General features: G+C 45.5%; 1 protein-coding gene across 6 annotated transcripts in view; it reads right to left on the reverse strand.

Moving 5' to 3' along the window:
• Window positions 1–21,612, reverse strand: part of FOXN3 (forkhead box N3) — a 321,327-nt gene that overhangs the window by 250,964 nt on the left and 48,751 nt on the right. For 3 of the 6 annotated variants that reach the window (XM_043517559.1, XM_043517557.1, XM_043517555.1), the window contains exon 2: window positions 10,286–10,427. The exons of the other annotated variants lie outside the window; for them this stretch is intronic. The gene's annotated coding sequence lies outside the window, so the exon portion shown is untranslated. The remainder of the gene's footprint in view (window positions 1–10,285; window positions 10,428–21,612) is intronic. 6 annotated transcript variants of the gene reach the window in all.

Here is a 21,612-nt window from a genome sequence, read left to right on the forward strand (position 1 = left end):
TTCAACCTGTGGTCTATGCCTTATATTTCCAAAGGGAAAATTAGAATTTTGTTAGGGTCCACAAATGAAAAACGATTGAAAACCACTGTCTTAGAGGATCTGGGCCTGAGATCGTGACTGAGAGGCACTAAAGGTGCGTCTACACTGCCGCTGGGAGTGTGCCTTCCAGCCTGGGCAAACAGAATCATGCTAGCTCAGCTCAAGCTAGTACACTACAAATAGTAATACGGACATTGTAGCTGAAGTGGCAGCTTGGGTTCTCAAGGCCAATTGACCCACCCTGGGCTTGGGTGGCTAGCCTGAGCCTCTGTCCGGGCTGCAATGTTCACAATGCTGCACGCTAGTTTGAAATGAACTAGCAAGAGTCTGTCTACGTGGACTGGATGGGTTGCTCCCAGCTGCAGTGGACATAAGATACTTCTCATCACCCAGCTGCTCAGTACTGAGACAGTCTTAATCCTGGATCACTAACTACAGTTGCCCAGCAGGTATTCATGTTTCCATACACTTTGTAGTGAAAGACTGAAACATCCTGTCTGTTTTTGTTCTGTGACCATTTCCGATTGATTTGGCACTCAACGGTTACTTTGTTTTCCTCTCTGCAGGTGCAAGAAGTTGAGGAGTTGCTGCCTCAACAGAAAAGAGATACCAGGGTTGTGTATTTCAAATGCACTAGTGATGTTGAGGCACATTATTCCTTATATTATGCACAGTATTAATTACATTTTATCTAACAGTTAGTTCTTCTTGGTGTTGAATATTGGTTACAACAAAAACACCATTTATAATTCTGTCAAGTGTATTTTTTAAATATAACCTGAAAAGGGAGGGAAGTGGGTATGTGCACTATTTGCTTCTTTCTCATGTATATAAATAAAGTACATCCTAAAAGGGTTTTGAGAACGAGTATGAGAAGAGATTTCAGATCTTGCCTACACTGTAAACCTCTGTGGCTATGTCTACACTGGGGAAATTAACAAAGAATTTCCTCTAGTGTTATCACCAGTTCTGCTTAACAAGTCTTAGCACCAGAACTCTAATGTAGACTAATCTTGTGGGGCAGACCTGTTTCCACCACCATGTTAGTTAAACCTGATAAAATCAAGTCTACCTGACACAGTGGTAAAAATGGGTACAGCCTCAGGAAGCTTGTTTAGACTAGGTTCCCTCTAATGCTACCTTCAGGTCAGTTGAACTAGTGATAGCAGCCATGGGTCAAGGTTGCTAGCCACCAGAGAACCCATATCAGGAAAGCCTGATTACTTGAAGGGGAAAGTGATTTTTATTCAGACTGCTACATTTTTTTGTGTTTTGTTTTTTGTTAACACATATTTAAACCAAAACACTTGGGAGAAAAGCTGTCTCTTTATTAAATATTTAACGCCTTTCCCTTCGGCTGTGGGCTGAGAAAGCTCCCAATCTGCCTGTGAGTCACCATGAAGTCCTTCAACAAAAACAGGGAAGACAAGACTTGATATTTTTGCAGGGGGAAAAAGCCAAAACCAAACAAAACCAAGCAAAACATTTTTTCTTTTGAAAAAACAAAATAAAAATCTTGTTAGGCCTTCTTTATGCATAATGAAGAAGCAAAAAAGGAGCACAATCACTGACTCCTTTTATTCTCTTTTTATAGATTTTAAGCTCAGAAGGGACCATTAGATCTCTAGTCTGCCCTCTTATATAATATTGGCTGTAAAATTTCATTCAGTTACTCCTACTTCTGTACTGAGCCCAGTAACTTGGGTTTGACTAAGACACATCTTCCAAAAAGACATCCACTCTTGATTTGAAGACACTAAGAGACACATAGTGGCCATGTGAGTAACTAAGTCAGTCACTTATTTCAATCAAATTAAGATAAATGCACTTCAGCATGTTTTCCTTTTTTGTCCAAATCACTTGTTCAAAACCCAGATGAGTTAATTTACTAGCGCCACTGACGACTGTACTGTTGCCATTGGCTTAGGCAGCTGTGAAAAAGGTGGCGTATGTGCACTTAGAATAAACTCAAGTAAACTTACTCGGACAAGTCAATAACTCTAGAAACATTGTACACACTCTCACAGAACCACTGGGATGTTCAACTGCTTTGAGCTTCTAAATATATTGTAAAAAATGGAAACCAATGCTCCAAACCACATTTACCAGATTCCACTGTGAGGTGCTGTAGTTCTGACTGCATCATCCACATTTCTTTTATGCCCACTAAAATTATTAATCAACAAAGCAATTGGAACTGCCTGGCTCTAGGTTTTTCATTTCCTTATCATTTGCTGACTTTAAAAGTAACCTATGTAACTGTCATTCTAGCTATTGTGACAAAGTTCCTCCTCTACCTTGGTGGGTCTTGCGCTTATTGGCAGATTTGCTCACCTTGGAGCTTCACAGCAGCCCTCAGTTTGGCCATTTTCATGAACCCACAGTCCAGGTCAACTCCTCCTGTGTCTGACCAAGAGTTGGGAGGTTTGGGGGGAACGTGGGCCCACCCTCTACTCTGGGTTCCAGCCCAGGGCACTGTGGAATGCAGCTGTTTAGAGTGCTTCCTGGAACAGCTGTGCAACAGCAACAACTCCCTGAGCTACTTCCCCATGGCCTCCTCCCAACACCTTTTTTATCCTCACCATAGGACCTTCTTCCTGGTGTTTGATAATGCTTGTACTCCTCAGTCCTCCAACAGTCCGTGTTCTCACTCTCAGCTCCTAGCGCCTCTTTCTCCCAGCTCCTTACACATGCACCACAAATTGAAGTGAGCTCCTTTTTAAAACCAGGTGCCCCATTAACCTGCCTTAATTGATTCTAGCAGCTTCTTGATTGGCGGCAGGTGTTCTAATCAGCCTGTCATCATAATTGTCTCCAGAAGGTTCCTGATTGTTCTGGAATCTTCCCTGTTACCTTACCCAGGGAAAAGGGACCTACTTAACCTGGGGCTAATATATTTGCCTTCTATTACTCTCCTGTAGCCATCTGGCCCGACCCTGTCACATATCCCCCCCCTCTGCTCAACACTACGGGGTTGGGCAACTTGGGATGTCAGGCAGTGTACTCGTGACAAGCCATCTGCATTGCCATAGTGGCTTCCAGCCCGGTGTTGTATGGTGAATTGGAAAGGTTGTAGGGACAGGAACCATTTGGTCACCCTTGCATTCTTCTATTTATTTCGCTGCATCCACTGGAGAGGTGTGTTGTCAGTCACAAGAGTAAACTGTCATTCCAGAAGGTAATAACGTAGTGTTTCCATGGCCCATTTCACAGCTAGGCACTCTCTTTCAACCACGGCATACTTCTGCTCTCTCGGGAGGAGTTTCCTGCTGAGGTAGAGAATTGGGTGATCTTCATCTCCGACTATCTGCGATAGTACATCTCCCAATCCTACTTCAGATGCATCTGTTTGCAAAATGAATTCTTTGTTGAAGTCTGGGGCTATAAGCACAGGGTTACTGCAGAGGGCTGTCCGTAGATCCATGAATGCTTTCTCTGCGGCATCTGTCCACTTCACCATGTCTGGACCCCGGGTTTTATCAGGTCTGTGAGGGGACTCGCTCTGGTAGCAAAATGGGGAATAAATCGTCGGTAGTACCCCACCACACCCAGGAATGCCCGGACTTGCTTTTTCCGATTCAGCCAGGGCCAATTTGGGATAGTCTCTAGTTTGTTTAGTTGGGGCTTGACCATGCCCCTTCCTACAATGTAGCCAAGGTATTTAGCCTTGGCTAGCCCTATAGCTCACTTGGCTGGGTTGGCTGTGAGGCCAGCCCATCTTAGTGTGTGCAGAACCACTTCCACCTTTCCTAAGTGGGTTTCCCAGTTGGGGGTGTGAATAATCACATCATCCAGGTAAGCCACTGCATAACTGGTATGGGGCCATGGAAGGTGGCAGGTGCCCAATGCAGTCCAAAAGAAAGAACAGTATATTGAAACAGACCCTTTGGTGTAGAGAATGCCATCTTTTCTTTTGCATCTTTGGCAAGGGGAATCTGCCAGTATCCTTTTGTTAAATCAAGGGTAGTCAAAAATCGGGCATTGCCCAGGCAGTCAACTAACTTATCTACACAGGGTATGGGGTATGCATCGAATTTGGATATCTCATTCAGCTGGCGAAAGTCCTTACAAAACCTAGTGGTGCCATCGGGTTTGGGCACCAACACAATCGGGCTTGACCACTGACTGTGGGACTTTTCAATGACTCCCAGCTCCAACATCCTTTTTAGCTCTGCCTTGATCTTCTCCCTTTTTGCTGCTGGGACCCGATAGGGCCTAAAAATTACCTTTGCCCCAGTGTCTGTGATAATGTGGTGATATGCTTTGGTGGTCCGACCTGATTTGGTTGAAAACACATCCTAATATTGGTTGATCATCTCAGTTACCTCCTTCTTCTGGTTTGGTGTCAGATCAGTGGATATCCTGATCTGCTTCTGCATGTTATTTCCCTGGATTGGGGGGTCTCTTGGGCCACTACACACGCCTCTCATTGGTGCCAAGGCTTTAAGAGGTTAGTGTGATAAATTTGTTCTTGTTTCTGGCATCCTGGCTGCCACACCTTGTAGGTTACTTCCCCCACGGGTTCAACCACCTCATAGGGCCTCTGCCATTAGGCCAAAAGCTTGCTTTCTGCCATGGGTACCAACACCATCACCCCATCCTCTGGTTGGAATGGTCAGACTTTTGCCTGGCGATTATAATGGGTTTGCTGGGTCTCCTGTACCTTTTCCAAATGTTCTCGTACAATAGGGGTGGGCTATCTGTTCACGCATCTGCAACACATTATATTTCTCCCTTCACTGGGTTCCTCTTCCCAGATTTCTTTTGCGCTATCTAGTATGCACGGGGGTGGCATCCGTATAATAATTCAAAGGGGGGAAAACCCAGTTGAGGCCTAAGGTACCTCCTGGATTGCAAACATAAGGTAGGGTAGTAGGGTGTCCCAATCCTTCCCATCCCGACTTATCACTTTCCTTATCATTGCCTTGAGGGTTCGGTTAAACCTTTCTACCAGCCCATCGGTCTGCAGATGATAGACTGAAGTTCTCAGGGTATGTACATGGAGCAGCGTACAGAGGTCCTTCATTAGCTTTGACATAAATGGGGTACCTTGGTCTGTTAATATCTCCTTTGGTAGCCCCACTCGGGCAAAGATCCCCACCAACTCTTTAGCTATCGTTTTAGAGGCCGTGTTCCGCAGGGGGACGGCTTCTGGGTAGCGAGTAGCATAATCCAGAACGACAAGTATATATTGGTGGCCACGGGCTGTCTTCTCCAGGGGTCCCACTAGGTCCATGGCTATTCACTTGAAGGGGACCTCTATGATGGGAAGAGGTACTAAAGGTGCCCTCAAGTGGGGACGGGGACTGTGCAGCTGACACTCCGGGCAGGACGCACTGTACCTCCGCACTTCTTCATGTACTCCGGGCCAGAAGAATCGTTGCAGGACCCGTGCCAGGGTCTTCTCTACCCCCAAATGCCCCCCATAAAGATGACTATAGGCCAGACTTAATACAGCATTCTGGTGTTTTTGAGGTACTAGGATCTGCTGTACCTTCTGCCCCTGTACTGTTGCAACTTGGTATAAGAGATTCTTCTTCATTATGAAGTAGGGTCCTGGTCCGTCGGTTTTCCCTTCCACAGAGACCCCATCTATTTCGGTCACCTCCTTCCTAATGTTGTCATACCTTGGGTCTTCAGCCTGGTCCCATCCAAAATTTCCTCTCCCAGGGCTAATCTGCCTGAGATCTAGGGGGCCAGTCTCTGTTGCCTCTACTGGTTCAGAGGCGTTAGGGTGTGGGTCAGACTCAGGTGCTTCTCCCTCCTGGGTGACCTCCTTTTCAGCTGCTTGGGTCCGCCTACCTATGAGAGTGACCCTCTGGCTTTGGGCCAGTATTCGGGTTCCCAAGGCCTTAGCTGCCCTTCTTTCCCTTTTCGTCTGTCTATGCTGTCTGGGAGTGAAGAACAAATCTGGGGATATTTCCGAGAAGGTTGGGGGTTGACAGTCTACTGTGGATGCCTCACTACTTTCAGGGCTTCCCCCTTTCTCCAATTCCCCTACTGGGAGTAAGTCTCCAAACCCTGAGAAGTCCCTCCCTATGAGCACCGGGTATTGGAGTTTAGGGACTACACCTGCTGCTACCTCAGTAGTGTTCCCCTGAATCTCGATTTTTATTGGGATGGTGGGGTAATAACCAACTGTCCCATGGATGCATGTTATCCCCATATGCTTAGCCCACAGCAGCTGACTACGCTTCACAAGCTTCCCCGAAACAAGCATGATAGCACTCCCCAAATCAACCAGTGCTGTGGTCTCTACCCCATTTAGCTTCACTGATCTGGTTACATATGTGGAGTTAGTGAGACCCCCCACAAGGTGGATTAGGGAGCATGGGTCTGCCCAGTTACACTGCATAGGCTTCTTGGCATTGGCATATGTGTCCCCACTCCCCGCAGGCATAACATCTGTATGGAGCCCTAGGCATTCCCTGGTCTCTTGATTTGGGCAGTCTGACATCACGATCCTCTTTCCCCTCAGTGCTCCAACTCTTTGTGGCTTCTGGTGGGCCTTCAGCCCCTCTCTTTTTCCACCTGGTCTCTCCTGGTGGCCCAGTTTCCTGAGCTCTAGGGCTTGGTGCTGCTAGTTTAACCCAGGGTGCTTCTTCCTTAACTGGTTAGGTCAGCTCCCTCGCCATCCTTCACCTTACTACCAGCACGATAACCTCATCGTAGGTGGAAGGTTCGTTCTGGCTTCCCCAGGCGCGAAGGTCTGGCGGTAGTCCTCTCATATACCGGTCGATGACAAGAACCTCTAGTATCTCCTCCGGACTCCGGGACTCAGTTTGTAACCACTTTTGTGCGAGATGGATGAGGTGATATAACTGGGACCGCGGGGTTTTGTTTTCCTGGTACCTCCACTCATGATATCGCTGGTTCCGCATTGCGGTCGTTATCCCAGATCTGGCCAGGATCTCTGCTTTCAGCTGGGGGTAGTCTGCCACAGCCTCTTCAGGCAAATCATAGTAGGCCTTCTGGGCCTCCCCACACAGGAATGGAGCGAGGATGCCAAAACACTGTTCTCGGGGCCAAGCCTCCCGCAGGGCTGTCCTCTCAAAGGCCAGGAGGTATGCCTCTACATCATTCTCTGCATCATTTTCTGCAGCCAATTGCTGGTCCGCATGATCTGCATCCCATCATGGCCGCGGTTCAGCTCTGTAAGGGCCTTTGCCTGGTTTACCAGTTCCCGCAACATAGTCTGGTCTTGAGCAGCCTGGTCCAGCGGCAGGCGATTAGTCTCTTGCTGCAGCTGCACTGCCTCCTATTGGGCGGCTGCCTAGACATGGGTAGCCTCCTGCTGGGCAGCTCTGGCCTGTATCAGTGCCTGCACTACCTCCTCCATTGTGGTGAGAAAAAAAAAACCCTCTCCCCCCCCTTTTTTTTTTCCCAAACACCCTCCTTCTTCCGCCGCACTGTGCACACCAGATCCCACTGCTCACACCAGTTGAGACAAAGTTCTTCCTCTACCTTGGTGGGTCTTGCGCATATTGGCGGATTTGCTCGCCTTGGAGCTTCACAGCAGCCCTCAGTTTGGCCGTTTTCATGAACCCACAGTCCAGGTCAACTCCTCCTGTGTCTGACCAGGAGAGGTTGGGAGGTTTGGAGGGAACGCGGGCCCACCCTCTACTCCGGGTTCCAGCCCAGGGCACTGTGGAATGCAGCTGTTTAGAGTGCTTCCTGGAACAGCTGTGCAACAGCAACAACTCCCTGAGCTACTTCCCCATGGCCTCCTCCCAACACCTTTTTTATCCTCACCATAAGACCTTCCTCTTGGTGTCTGATAATGCTTGTACTCTGCAGTCCTCCAACAGTATGCGTTCTCACTCTCAGCTCCTAGCGCCTCTTTCTCCCAGCTCCTTACACACGCACCACAAACTGAAGTGAGCTTCTTTTTAAACCCAGGTGCCCCCATTAACCTGCCTTAATTGATTCTAGCAGCTTCTTGATTGGCTGCAGGTGTTCTAATCAGCCTGTCATCATAATTGTCTCTAGAAGGTTCCTGATTGTTCTGGAACCTTCCCTGTTTCCTTACCCAGGGAAAAGGGACCTACTTAACCTGGGGCTAATATGTCTGCCTTCTATTACTCTCCTGTAGCCATCTGGCCCGACCTTGTCACACTATGTACTTTATTTCTAGTGTAATTTCCCATGCAGCAGTTAAAATATAGCACAAAGTTGGAATGCTATAATGCGTAAACAAAAATCACATGCTTGGACAGTAAATTATCAACTCTCTTTGGTATCTACAGACAGAAATCTCAGAGTGAAATCCTTATCTGCTCAACATACAAATCATCAGAGAGGATACTTATTCAGTGGTTCTTTTATCTCTGATGGGATACTGTACTAGCATATCCTCTGGTAAAGTTAGAGAGCTAATGTAACACGGTGCCTGCACTGAACACAAATGGGAAGAAGTGTACAACTGTGGCCATTCCACTGAACACTTGGGTCAACTCTAGATTGGATTACTGCAATACCATTTTACCCGAGGTTGTCTCTGAAGGCGATCTAGAAATTACAGCTGGTATAATATGCCATAGACTGTGTGTTAAGGGAACACATTGGGGATTACATCATACCAGTTCTCTGCACTGACTACTCATCTAGTAAGTGATATACTTCAAGGATCTGGCCTTTTTCTTCAAATCCCTAATTGGGCTTGAGCCAAGATATCTGAAGGATTGGCAAAGGCATTTAATGGGGGTACTAAGAAAGATCTTAGATCTATTCTCACTGATCTGAGGCCAGGGACTTCTCAGCAGGGCACCGATAGCTTTGGAATTCTCTGTCACCAGAGATCAAGTTAAACACAATAATTACCACCTTGGGCTTGAAGCAAGAGTTACCTTTTCCAGTAAGCCTTCTTCTAGGTGAGCGGGATTGCTGGGCTGCGTGACCTAGGAATTGTGTCATCACGCTTTGGTTCTTCCAAAGCAAGCAGTTCAGATTTGTGAGACAGAGGGGTAAAGAGTTTTATTCCTCTCTTTTAAGGGATTTAGATCTTTTCTAATCCTAACTAAATGACAGTCAGATACATCACAGGGATGGGCTCTCTTTAAAAATGAAATCAGTAGTGATGATGATAAAATACAATCTGTCAGGATGGCAGAGCAGCAGTCACATGGTGTAGACACACGTGGCCTAGCCACTTGAACCCAATATAGGGAGGCAGAAATGGAATGCAAGCTTGTATAGCAATATTTGGTGCAAGATAGGACAAGACTAATGGATTAAGGAAATGTGATACAGAATCTTCCCATCAGAAATAATTATAATTAGCCTAGACGTTACAGTAATGTATGAATAATAACTAATTACAATAACTAGATAAACAGTGCTGCTACTGTTTTCAGAGCATAAGCAATAACATTCAGGGGAATGCAAAATCTAAAGTGTGAATTAATAGCCATCAACCACTAACACCCTCCTGTGCACATGAGACTAAAAGCAAAATATGAAGCTAAAATATACATGCTGCTGAAACATGGACTCTAATGTTCAAACTTTGCAAAAACTTTAGCAATCTGTCAAAAAGGTTTTAGGCAAAAACAAAAATTTGCAGAGACCAGCTCCAAATCTTCCAAATCCAAATTGAATACAGGAAAGGAGGTTGACCCAGAAGCAAGAAAAGGGCAATGTTTGCCTCCCATCATAACTCACAAAAATATATGGTCCTTTTTATTCATTTCAGTGGCCATTACAAGAGTAAAAAACTATGAGTTATTTGCTCTAGTCTAAAAACTCAACTGGCCAAATTCTGATCTCAGTTCTGCCTCTTCCTGCCTATTATTAATGGATGTAACAGAGCTGAATATAATCCAAAATCTGCTGTCATCTGGTAGCTGCCAAATATGAATGAAGCATTGGTGCTGCACAGTGCAACAGGGATACACAGGTGCACCCAAAGGCAGAATGTGGCCCAGCATCTATTAATACCCAGCAGACAGTTAAGTCTTTGTAATTGTGATCTGATAAATAGATTTTAATGTACCATATACATATGAAAACTCATTTATTTTTGAACCTATGAATATGAAAAGTTCACCTTCCCATAACCTCTTAGCAAACTAAAATAACACAGATTTTCTTTCAAAATATTCCTAGATTATGATTCCATGACTTAAAGGGAGAATCTGTTTGCCAGTTCTTAAAATATTAATAGTGAAATGCCAAGACTCATATTCTTATTGTGATGCATTTGTATCTCTCTGAGTAATTCCCATTGGCATTAATAAGAGTCACTTACGTAAAGCTCCTTGCATCAAGATAACATAATCCAAAGAATCTCATTATATAATGATGATTCTGGCTCTAGAAAAGGCAGTGTCCATTTTCCATCTCTTTCAGCTATAGTGCAGTACAGTGTTGAGGGCTCTCAGTGCACCAGTCTAAAAAAATCAAATCAAATAAATAATTTTAACTCTCCCTCTCACATGGGGCCACATCCCTCTTGCCTTGCTCAGGCAAGTATTCCCACTGGTTGAAGACTATGAGACTATTCTTGTGAGGAAAGCCTGTAAGGGGCTTTTGAAGTATGTTCTAAATGTTGATGGTTCCCATTGGGGCTGACCAATTCCTGTCAGAAAGGAGAGAGTCTGATGTTGATTCTCATTTACCTTTATGTTCCTTTAAACCTGTTCCCAGTACTCTCACTTTCAGACTTCTTTACTATGGCAGAACCACATGAAAGGACTTTAGAAGAGAGTAAATGAGAATCCAGGCCTTCCACCTCCTTGTGGTAATTTTAACCACCTATGGATCTTTTGATAGTGGCAGAAGCCATAGAAATGGAATGAAGCCCAGCACTAATAAACTCAGCATCCATCAATGTCATTCCTGAAACCCAGGGGCAGGGCACCCCAGTGGAGATGCTGAGTGCCCTCAGATCTCAAGCATCCGACAAAGTGGGTATTCACCCACGAAAGCTTATGCTCCAATATGTCTGTTAGTCTATAAGGTGCCACAGGACTCTTTGCCTCTTTTACAGATCCAGACTAACATGGCTACCCCTCTGATACTCAAGCAGCTTTCAGGAAGTGCTGTCAGGCTTGTCCTCATGCCTCCTCTTCTACCACAAGCTTTTCATTCTCTCCGTCTGGTGCTGCATTGCCTGCCTAGACAGCAACAACTTGTTTCTAATTTCCCAGCAATTCTAGCTCTGATACAACAACAATGCCAAATCATTTGAGTCCAATTAAACCTCCAAAGGATGATTCATAGTAAATTGAACTGTGGTTAATTTTGGTTCATTATCACATATTCAACTCGCACTTTCCAAGAATTTTTAGTCTGAGCTCCATCTGTAGGTTACCCACCCGGTACCAATACAAGTCTGGTAAGGAAAATGAAGTGAGGAATATGCCTGGGAGTTTTTTATTTATTTCTTTTTCTTACAGCAGAAAATTAAGGCAGGAAAGAAATCTTTTTTTTTTTTTAAGTTTAAATTGATCTATTCATTACATCAACAGTAAGAAGCTCCAGATAACATATGAGCCAGAGGAAACTCCTTTAATTTGGTGGGCCAACTCCTGGATAAAAAAATTTGCTTAGGTCAAGGACAGGTTGGGAGAGATTTTAAAAAAAAATCTTTTTATTTAATATCTTTTTAATAGGAGACTGAGCTGGTATTCAAATGAATGGCACAGTTCAAATGATCTTCTCCTTTATTTAGGCAGAGCCAAATTCTCCAGTCCTGGTTCTGGCAAGACTCCCATTGAATTCAACAGTAGTTTGGCATAGTAAAAACTGAAAAAGGAGTATAGGAGTTGGACCTTAAGAATCGCAAGATGACCAAAGTTCCTTATTTAATTAAATATGTCCAAATTCTAAAATGTGTTCAAATATTCATAATCTTCATGAATGGCAAAACAATGTAATTAAAAACAAAAAACTCAGCTTTGAGACAATATAAAACTGGCACAGTGATGCCAGATTGTGCCATCATCAATTCTTATTGCTCCAGGTACCCTAAGTGTATTTAAAAGATCATAACAGTTACAGCCCAATTGCCACTGGGACTCCAGAGCAGGTGCACTCATCATCTAAACAGAAGCCTCAGTGAAAGCAATTCAAGTTGAAATTGAGACAGGATTTTCAGAATGTGAAAGAGAACAATTGTGAACAATCACAGGCTCCAAAAATGCAAAATAAAAAGGCATATTCCATCCATTGTTGTATGCAGTGTAATTGTAGCCAGGTCAGTCACAGGATATTAGAGAGACAAGGTGGGTGAGGTAATATCTTTTATTGGACCAGCTTCTGTTGGTGAGAGACAAGCTTTTGGAATCCAAGGGCAAGTCATGCCTGACCAACCTGATTGCCTTCTATGATGAGATAACTGGCTCTGTGGATATAGGAAAAGCAGGGGACGTGATATATCTTGACTTTAGCAAAGCTTTTGATACAGTCTCCCACAATATTCTTGCCAGCAAGTTAAAGAAGTATGGATTGGATGAATGGACTACAAGGTGGATAGAAAGCTGGCTAGATTGTCGGGCCCAACAGGTAGTGATCAATGGCTTGATGTCTAGTTGGCAGCCAGTTCTGGGGCTGGTTTTGTTCAACGTCTTCATTAATGATCTGGATATGGTATGGTTTGCACTCTCAGCAAGTTCGTGGATGACACTAAGCTGTGGGGAGAGGCAAATATGCAGGAGGGTAGGGATAGGGTCCAGAGAAATTAGAGGATTGGTCAAAAAGAAATCTGATGAGGTTCAACATGGACAAGTGCAGAGTTCTACACTTAGGATGGAAGAATCCCGTGCACTGCTACAGGCTGGGACCGACTGGCTAAGCAGCAGTTCTGCAGAAAAGGACCTAGGGATTACAGTGGACGAGAAGCTGGCAATGAGTCAACAGTGTGCCCTTGTTGTCAAGAAGGATAACGACATATTGGGAGGAGCCTTAGTAGGAGCATTGCCAGCAGATCGAGGGAAGTGATTATTTCCCTGTATTCGGCACTGGTGAAGCCACATCTGGCATATTGTGTCCTTTTTGAGCCCTCCACTACAGAAAGGATGTGGACGAATTGGAGAGAGTCCAGCAGAGGGCAACAAAAATGAATAGGGGGCTGGAGCACATAATTTATGAGGAGAGGCTGAGGGAACTGGGATTATTTAGTCTGCAGAAGAGAAGAGTGAGGGGGGATTTGATAGCAGCCTTCCAATACATGAAGGGGGGTTCCAAAGAGGATAGAACTAGGCTTTTCTCAGTGGTGGCAGATGACAGAACAAGGAGCAATGGTCTCAAGTTGCAGTGGGGGAGGTCTAGGTTGGATATTAGGAAAAATTATTTCACTAGGAGAGTGGTGAAGCACTGGAATGGGTTACCTAGGGAGGTGGTGAAATCTCCATCCTTAGAGTTATTTAAGGCCCATCTTGACAAAGCCTTGGCTGGGATGATTTAGTTGGGGTTGGTCTCCTTTGAGCAGGGAGTTGGACTGGATGACCTTCTGAGTTCTCTTCCAACCCTAATCTTCTATGATGCTATGATTCTAGGTCTGGGAAATTTACTCAAAGTGTCATAGCTAAATACAAGATGGAACCGATGATTTAGCATAAGTAGTTAACACGTATTTCAAGGGACCATTCAAGTAGAAGTGGCCTATTAACACCCTCTAGTCACAGGGAGGAAAGGAATGGGGTGGGGAGAAAGCAGCTGCGGTGTTGTTAGTGGGTTATAGATTGTTGTAATCCTGTGTCTGTGGTTAGTCCATGATTTTTAGTGTCTATCAACATTATGAATTTAATCTATAATGCACTAGCAATTCCCACTCCCAGCTGCTTTCCCCCTTCCTTTCTTCTTTATGACGGGAGGGGTGTTAATAGACCCTCCCGGTGGGTGCTCGACCTCCCCCACCCCCACCTCTGCCCGCCTCTTCCAGCCCCTGCACTGCCCTCGCCCTGCCCCCATTCCACCCCCTTCCCCAAGTCCCCACCCCTGTCCCACATCTTCTCCGCCTCCTCTGCCGAGCGCACCGTGTCCCCGCTCCTCCCCATCCCTCCCAGAAAGTCCTAAGTGCTGCCAAACAGATGTTAGGCAGCCGGAGGCAGGAAGCACTGGGAGAGAATGGGAGGAGCAGAGACGCAATGTGCTGGGGGCAGGGAGAAGGAGGCGAGGAGGGGGGAGCGTGGCTGCTAATGGGTGCAGAGTACCCGCTAATTTTTCCCCATGGGTGCTCCAGTCCCGGAGCACCTACGGAGTCAGCGCCTATGCCACTTCTACTTGAATGGTCCCTTCAAATGTGTGTTAACTACTTATCCTAAACAATCTGTTCCACCATGTATTTAGCTGTGACACTCTTAGTACTTTTCCTAGATCTGAAGAAGAGGCTGTGTAAACTTGAAGGCTTGTCTCTCTCATCGCTAGAAGTTGGTCTAATAAAAGTTATTACTTCACCCACGCTGTCTCTCTAATGTTAAAATTATATAATATACAGGTTGAGAAAAGAGTGTTTGTACATCTGGGTATAGTGCTTAGATTATTCACAAATACAAAGTTTGTTTTTAAAGTAGTAAGATACATATAGTGCCTAATCAGCAATAACCCAAGCGTAGGTGAATGAATTTAAGAATACAATTTAGATATTTAGCATCCAGGCACTCGGATACATTACTCATGAAAAAAGTTATACAGAGTTGGTGGCAGAAAGCAAAATATATCAATGAGTGAAGATTGTCCCTCAGTAACTGAAAATTTCGGACAGGTTGTCCATTTAGAGAAAAAACAGTCCATTAGCAAAGTATTTGAGTTACTTTCCTGACTGCGCTTGTCATCGGCACTCATGCTCGTCCCTCCTGATATTGCCGATGTCCGGTGATGTGTTCTATGCAGATGTCCCTCGACCACCTGATGGTGTCTGACACCATGAATTGCCTCATCAGCCGAGCATAGCATTGACCGACCCACATTCTCTCAGCACTTGCTCGTTACTGGGGTCCCATGCGCCCAGGGCTCCAACGATCAGCATGTGAGTTTGGACCTCGTAGCCCCTAGCTCTCAGGGTGTCGGCTAGAAGGGTGTATTTCTCCAGCTTTCGAGATCGGGAATCATGGAAAGCTGGAGTCCTGTTCTCGAAGGGCACTGTAACGTCTAGCATGATGATCTTCTTCTGGTCCTCACTGGTGATGACAATGTCTGGTCGCAGTTGGCTGTCCGTTCCAGGGATGGCAGAATTCATGGCAACCTTCTCCACAGGTGGCAGGATGGCTCTGACCAGGCAATCTTGGATGGCATTCTGTCACAGCTGCCAGGCTCTGGAATGGGGCTTGCAGCTACACAAGACATGGGGTAGTGTCTCGTTGGCATAGCTGCACTTTCTGCATTGCTTGTCCTGATTCTGGTGGCGGATGGCTCCGTTCAGCTGGACGCAGTTGAGCTGGGCCCAGTGGATGAACCTCCAGTCGGCAAATTAGGTGAAGCTGCCCCGAGGGAGGAAGTGGTTGCTGGTGTTCCACTTGCACATCACCTCAAAGACCTTGTCCTGGTCTGGCTTCTGTTTCAGGTTTTTCACATATTGTCAGCAGATGGCATCCTTCAGGGTCCTCTCCAGTGTGGTTCTGGCTCTCGGAGTGATGACGGTGTTCTCTGTGTTCTTCACCTGTGGTTGATCTCCTGTGTGGATGCAGTTGGGGTTAAGAAGCAGAACAATCTCTCCCGCAACCCCCATTATATCCTGCACTGGCCAGATCTGCAGTGGAGAGCACAGACCCCTCCTAGTACCTGTATGGGTACTAGGGCCCAGATCCTCAAAGATGGCTCCTAACTTCCACTGAAATCAATGGAAACTAGGAACCTAAATACCTCTGAGAATCTGGGCCTAGGTGATTGAAAGCATTGCTCCCAGCCTCTAGTCTCTGAAATCCAGAACTGGATGGAACTGCACAGCCCAGCAAGGTTCCACACACACCTACACCTCATAGCCATTCAGCAACTCCCCTGACCATGGGCAGAGACCATGACTCCATCCCACCTGAATTTTGGGGGATGATGTTAGGGGAACAACGTCAGCCTAGTGGAATTCTTCCAGATAGACGAGGTTGAGTGAATCTCAAAGGCATTTCTTAAAGCTCTATCAGCCAGGAGGGAACAAGGTACCTTGTCAGGCCAAAGAATTTCTCTCTCCTCTGTGGCTGCTGTGACAAGATTACTAAAGGCCTAGTGAAGTATCAACCTCAGGGGACACATCATGTGTGGAGAGAGAAGGACTGTGTTAGGAACCGGGATGTAGGAGTTCAGGTCTGGTGAGCACAGCCAGCATCCAAATTAGGGAACCGAGGCAGTTGTCAGAGCTGGAGTCAACTGCTAAGTACCAAAGCCATGGGGTTGAGCCAGAGTCCAGACCAGGAATCAAAGCCGAGGATTAGAACCAGGGTCAGATACCAAATGCCAGAGCCAGAGCCAGGATGGGTAGCCAATAGTCAGGAGCAAGATGAATGGGCAGCAACTAGGGAGAAGCAAGGATCAGGAACAGAGCAGGAGCAGGTCAGGAACAGAGCAGGAATCAGGAACAGGGTTGGATCAGGATTGCAGCAGGAAGCAGGCAAGGGCAGGGTCCAATATAGCAGCACCAAGAAGTCTGCATGGTTCCTCACACTGTCCACCCAGCTCACTTCCTAGCTTAAGTACCAGGTGTGCACCAATCAGGTCGCTGCAGGCCTTAGGTGCGCCAATAGAACTTCTTGTGGGAACTGACTTTCCAGTGAGATGCTGCTTCACCCATCTTGTTTGATGGAGCCCAGGGAATGTCAATGAGCCAGGGCCCCCACAGTCCTAGGTTCTAGACATGCACCTTTGGATCCTTACATCATGATCTATATGTGAACTTTTGACCCTGGCACCTCCATCCTCCCCAACAGCTCTTCACCTCATGGAGAAAATGCCTGTTCCCTTTGCTCTCCACACCTCTTTATCGGGCACAATCTTTTCCAGAATTACTTGGCCCTGCATACAATCAATTTTTGAGGCAGTAAAGGACCAACATGGGCCCAAGATTTGGCTCTGGATATGACAAATTATGCCTTTTTGAGTTGGTGCTGACAGGTACAATATTGTTGAAAGCCACACAAAAATCTCCATTTGTGTCTATAGTTCCTATCAACTATTCACAATGCCATAGGAAGCAAGGATTGAAAGCCATAGGAAGGAGCAGCGTAGTAAATGGAGTGTAATCAATTTATTCTAAAGTTCATTTTAGTTTATATACCAGCTAACTGGGACAATATGCAGAACTGAATGAAAGTTATGGGCACATACTTAGATTCCTGACTGCAATAAATTTGTAATTTTATTACAGTAATATATCTGTCATAACAGTACCTTGCCTGCAGCTATTGCACCTTGCGCTGTGATCCCATCAGATATTAAAAGCTAAGCAGGGTTGGGGTAGTAAAGTAGTCAGTGGAATTTTTTTTGGAATACTTTGGTACTGCAGGAATATCTCTAGGCCAGTGATTCAGTAGATGGCTCTCTTTTCTCGGAGTCAGTACTGACCCAATGCCCCAGTTACATATTAAAGGGTACTTTTGTGCAGGTGTTTCTGCTGTTTGGATGATATGCCTGGCAGAGGTCCTGGTCACTTGTTTCTCACATGAAGAGTGTAATATTTATAGGCATGGATGGACCATTTCTTTCAAGTGCGTGCAAACCACTATGCCCTCCTTCCACCTCCACAAACATTGTTTTGGGGGCTAGAACTCAGTCTTCCACAAATATGGACCCCTTCTTTTCCCTGCCCAGATTGCTCTTTGTAGGCTTCTGAAAGGTAGAGGATAAACAGACCCAAGAATGTCCCTTTAAAATGAAGAATACGTTTTCCAAGAGGTGTCAGCTGCATCTTTTAAGGGGAAAAAGAGGAAAGAAAAGCCACTGGGAGATACAGTAGATACAGTACTTACTTTTGGGCCAGCAAAACCCAACGCCCTGGACCCCCTATTTCAAGGGAACAAGAAATATAAAGGAAAAACTCAGCTGCCATTTAAAAAATAAATAAAAGTTTAGCACCTTTTCTTATGAAGAACCTTGAAAATGTAAATTGATGCAAACTGTTCACCAGGCTCAACTGGAACCAGCAACTGGCCTCCGGAGGAGGGCCATGGGGAGACATTTCTGATGTATCACGCATCAGTTAAGTTTTATGTGAATCCAGAAAATCATCTCACTAACCCACCCTAAGATAAACTCAGTAGCTCAGTAGCAGTGTTGTACACAGAGAGCAACGTGACCATGTAACCAGAAACTGGATGTGTTACAGGATGGGGCAGTGGTTAAAAAAAATGTTTCTCATGCTTGCCCATGAAAGTCAAGATTGTCTCTGATCAGATGAGTTCTGCTTTAACAACCCAAATCTCAAAACAAACTCCATTTTAAACCATGTTTACAACACATAAGTCACAATTGTATTTTAAAAACACTCATCCCTCCAAAATCATAGTCCTGTGTTTAAATATGAACATCTAAAATGACGTGTCCCTAAATCTCCAAAACCTCAATTGATATGCAAGAAGTTTACAAAATCATCAAGCAAAAGACCACAGGCATGGATCACATCATAGCAAAACAAAAGGAGCCAGCTCAGCAAACAATGCAATTGCAGGATTCTATTCTTATTTCAATTTATTTAGGTCTCAAACTTTACCCACCTTAGAACTCGTACTCTAGATCCAAACAGATTATTTTTTAAATCACCATTCAGACACCTAGTTATTAAAAAGGATACAATTTATATAAGGTCTAGATTTTTAAAAAAGGGATGCCATGTTGACATTATTGCTGGCAGACAAAAAAACATGTTAATTTAAAGTTCCAGTAGCAATTTAGGGGAAAATTTATGATCCTGCTCCAAACTGAAGTCAATGACAATTTTGCCATTGTCTTCAGTTTGGAGAAAGTATGACCCTATGTGTCCCAAACAGAAAAAGAACAGAAGATATTAGGGAAGCTATTTTTATTGTGGAACCTCTGTGACTGCGGTACAACAAACAAAAATATCAGAACAATAAAATGTACTTTACAATGGAAGTGGGATTAAACAATGTATTATAGAAGTTAGGGCTTATCTATACCAGTGGTTCTCAAAGCCGGTCTGTCGCTTGTTCAGGGAAAGCCCCTGGCATGCCGGACCGGTTTGTTTACCTGCCGCATCCACAGGTTCAGCTGATCGCGGCTCCCACTGGCCGCAGTTCGCTGCTCCAGGCCAATGGGGGTGGCAGGAAGCATCGCGGGCCAGGGTCATGCTGGCTTCTCTTCTCGCAGCCCCCATTGGCCTGGAGCGTGGCCAGTGGGAGCCGCGATCGGCTGAACCTGCGGACGCGGCAGGTAAACAAACCGGTCCGGTCCACCAGGGGCTTTCCCTGAACAAGCAGCGGACCGTCTTTGAGAATCTATACTCCACTACACTTAAGTCAGCATACAGCCACCACAGTCATTAAAGCAGTGGTTCATGTCCAAACTTGCTTCTTCTGTCAGTGGTGTGTGTCCTCACCAGGAATGCTTCCACTGACTGAAGTGGGGCATTGTGGGACTCTGGGGCTGGCAGCCTCAGCTACAGGTATGGGACTCACAGCTGGCCCCCACTGTTGTTAGATGAGTGCCAGGTTCAAAGTTGGGGGCCCCCCAGCCCCATTGCTGACAGCCGGAGTCTGAGCCAGTGTGCAGGGCTCAATTTCACAGCAGTGAACTTAACAGGAATGAAATTGACATTCTTGTCAGTTTCATGGCTGCTATTATTTCACATTTCAGCTCTGGCTCCAGCTGTCAGCCTGAAAAGGGGGCCTCCAGCCAACAGCTGATATAAGTAACGCAGTGTCTACACAGATACTGCGTCACCCTAACTGTATTGACATGGAGGTGGAAGTGCAGTTATTATGTCAGTGTAGCAGGCCCACTTACTTCAGTATAAGCAGCATTCTAGTGTAGACACTGAGATAAATAGGTCAGCGTAAGCTACCTTACTTCGACTTAACTCTGGAGTGTAGACCAAGCGTTAGAAGTGAGAAGGTCTTTAAACTAGGTTCGCTGGAGGACAGTGACCTAAGCCTAGAGGTAAGTGGGGAAGTGGGACACTGGGAGGAAACACAAGGAGGAGGGTGCAACAGGGGAGGCCTCCAGATTCATACTGAGAAAGTAGGGCAATCGGCTAGTTATCTTAGGTGCGTGTACATGAACACAAGAAGCCTGGGAAACAAGCATGAAGAACTGGAAGTCATAGATTCATAGATACTAAGGTCAGAAGGGACCACTCTGATCATCTAGTCCGACCTCCTGCACAGCGCAGGCCACAGAATGTCACCCACCACTCCTATGAAAAACCTCACCCATGTCTGAGCTATTGAAGTCCTCAAATCATGGTTCAAAACTTCAAGGAGCAGAGAAGCCTCCCTCCAGTCAACCATGCCCCATGCTACAGAGGAAGGCAAAAAAACCTCCAGGGCCTCTCCAATCTGCCCTGGAGGAAAACTCCCTCCCGACCCCAAACATGCCCATGTGCTCAGGGTTTGGCTGATTGCCAAGATTCACCAGCCAGATACCCAGGAAAGAATTTTCTATAGTAACTCAGATCCCATCCATCTAATATCCCATCTCAGGGGATTTGGCCTATTTACCCTGAATATTTAAAGATCAATTACTTACCAAAATCCCATTATCCCATCATACCATCTCCTCCATAAACTTATCGAGTAGAATCTTAAAACCAGATAGATCTTTTGCCCCCACTGCTTCCCTTGGAAGGTTATTCCAAAACTTCACTCCTCTGATGGTTAAAAACCTTCGTCTGATTTCAAGTCTAAACTTCCTGGTGGCCAGTTTATACCCATTTGTTCTTGTGTCCACATTGGTGCTGAGCTGAAATAATTCCTCTCCCTCTCCTATATTTATCCCTCTGATATATTTATAGAGAGCAATCATATCTCCCCTCAGCCTTCTTTTAGTTAGGCTAAACAAGCCAAGCTCCTTAAGTCTCCTTTCATAAGACAAGTTTTCCATTCCTCGGATCATCCTAGTAGCCCTTCTCTGTACCTGCTCCAGTTTGAATTCATCCTTTTTAAACATGGGAGACCAGAACTGCACACAGTATTCTAGGTGAGGTCTCTAGGTAAGTCCTGGCACAATCAAGGAACTATGATGTGATTGGAACAACAGAGACATGGTGGGGTAACTCACATGACTGGAGCACTGTCATGGATGGATATAAACTGTTCAGGAAGGACAGGCAGAGGAGAAAAGGTGGAGGAGTTGCACTGTATGTAAGAGAGCAGTATGATTGCTCAGAGCTCCAGTATGAAACTGGAGAAAAGCCTGTTGAGAGTCTTTGGGTTAAGTTTAGAGGTAATAGCAACAAGGGTCGTAGTGGGCGTCTGCTATAGACCACCAGACCAGGAAGATGAGATAGATGAGGCTTTCTTCAGACAACTAACTGAAGTTTCCAGATCACAGGCCCTGGTTCTCATGCGGGACTTCAGTCACCCTGACATCTGCTGGGAGAGCGATACAGAAGTGCACAGATAGAGAGTGTTGGGGACAACTTCCTGGTGCAAGTGCTGGAGGAACCAACTAGGGGCTGTGCTCCTCTTGACC

The sequence above is a fragment of the Dermochelys coriacea genome, chromosome 6, assembly GCF_009764565.3.
Source record: "Dermochelys coriacea isolate rDerCor1 chromosome 6, rDerCor1.pri.v4, whole genome shotgun sequence".
Classification (NCBI taxonomy): Eukaryota; Metazoa; Chordata; order Testudines; family Dermochelyidae; genus Dermochelys; species Dermochelys coriacea.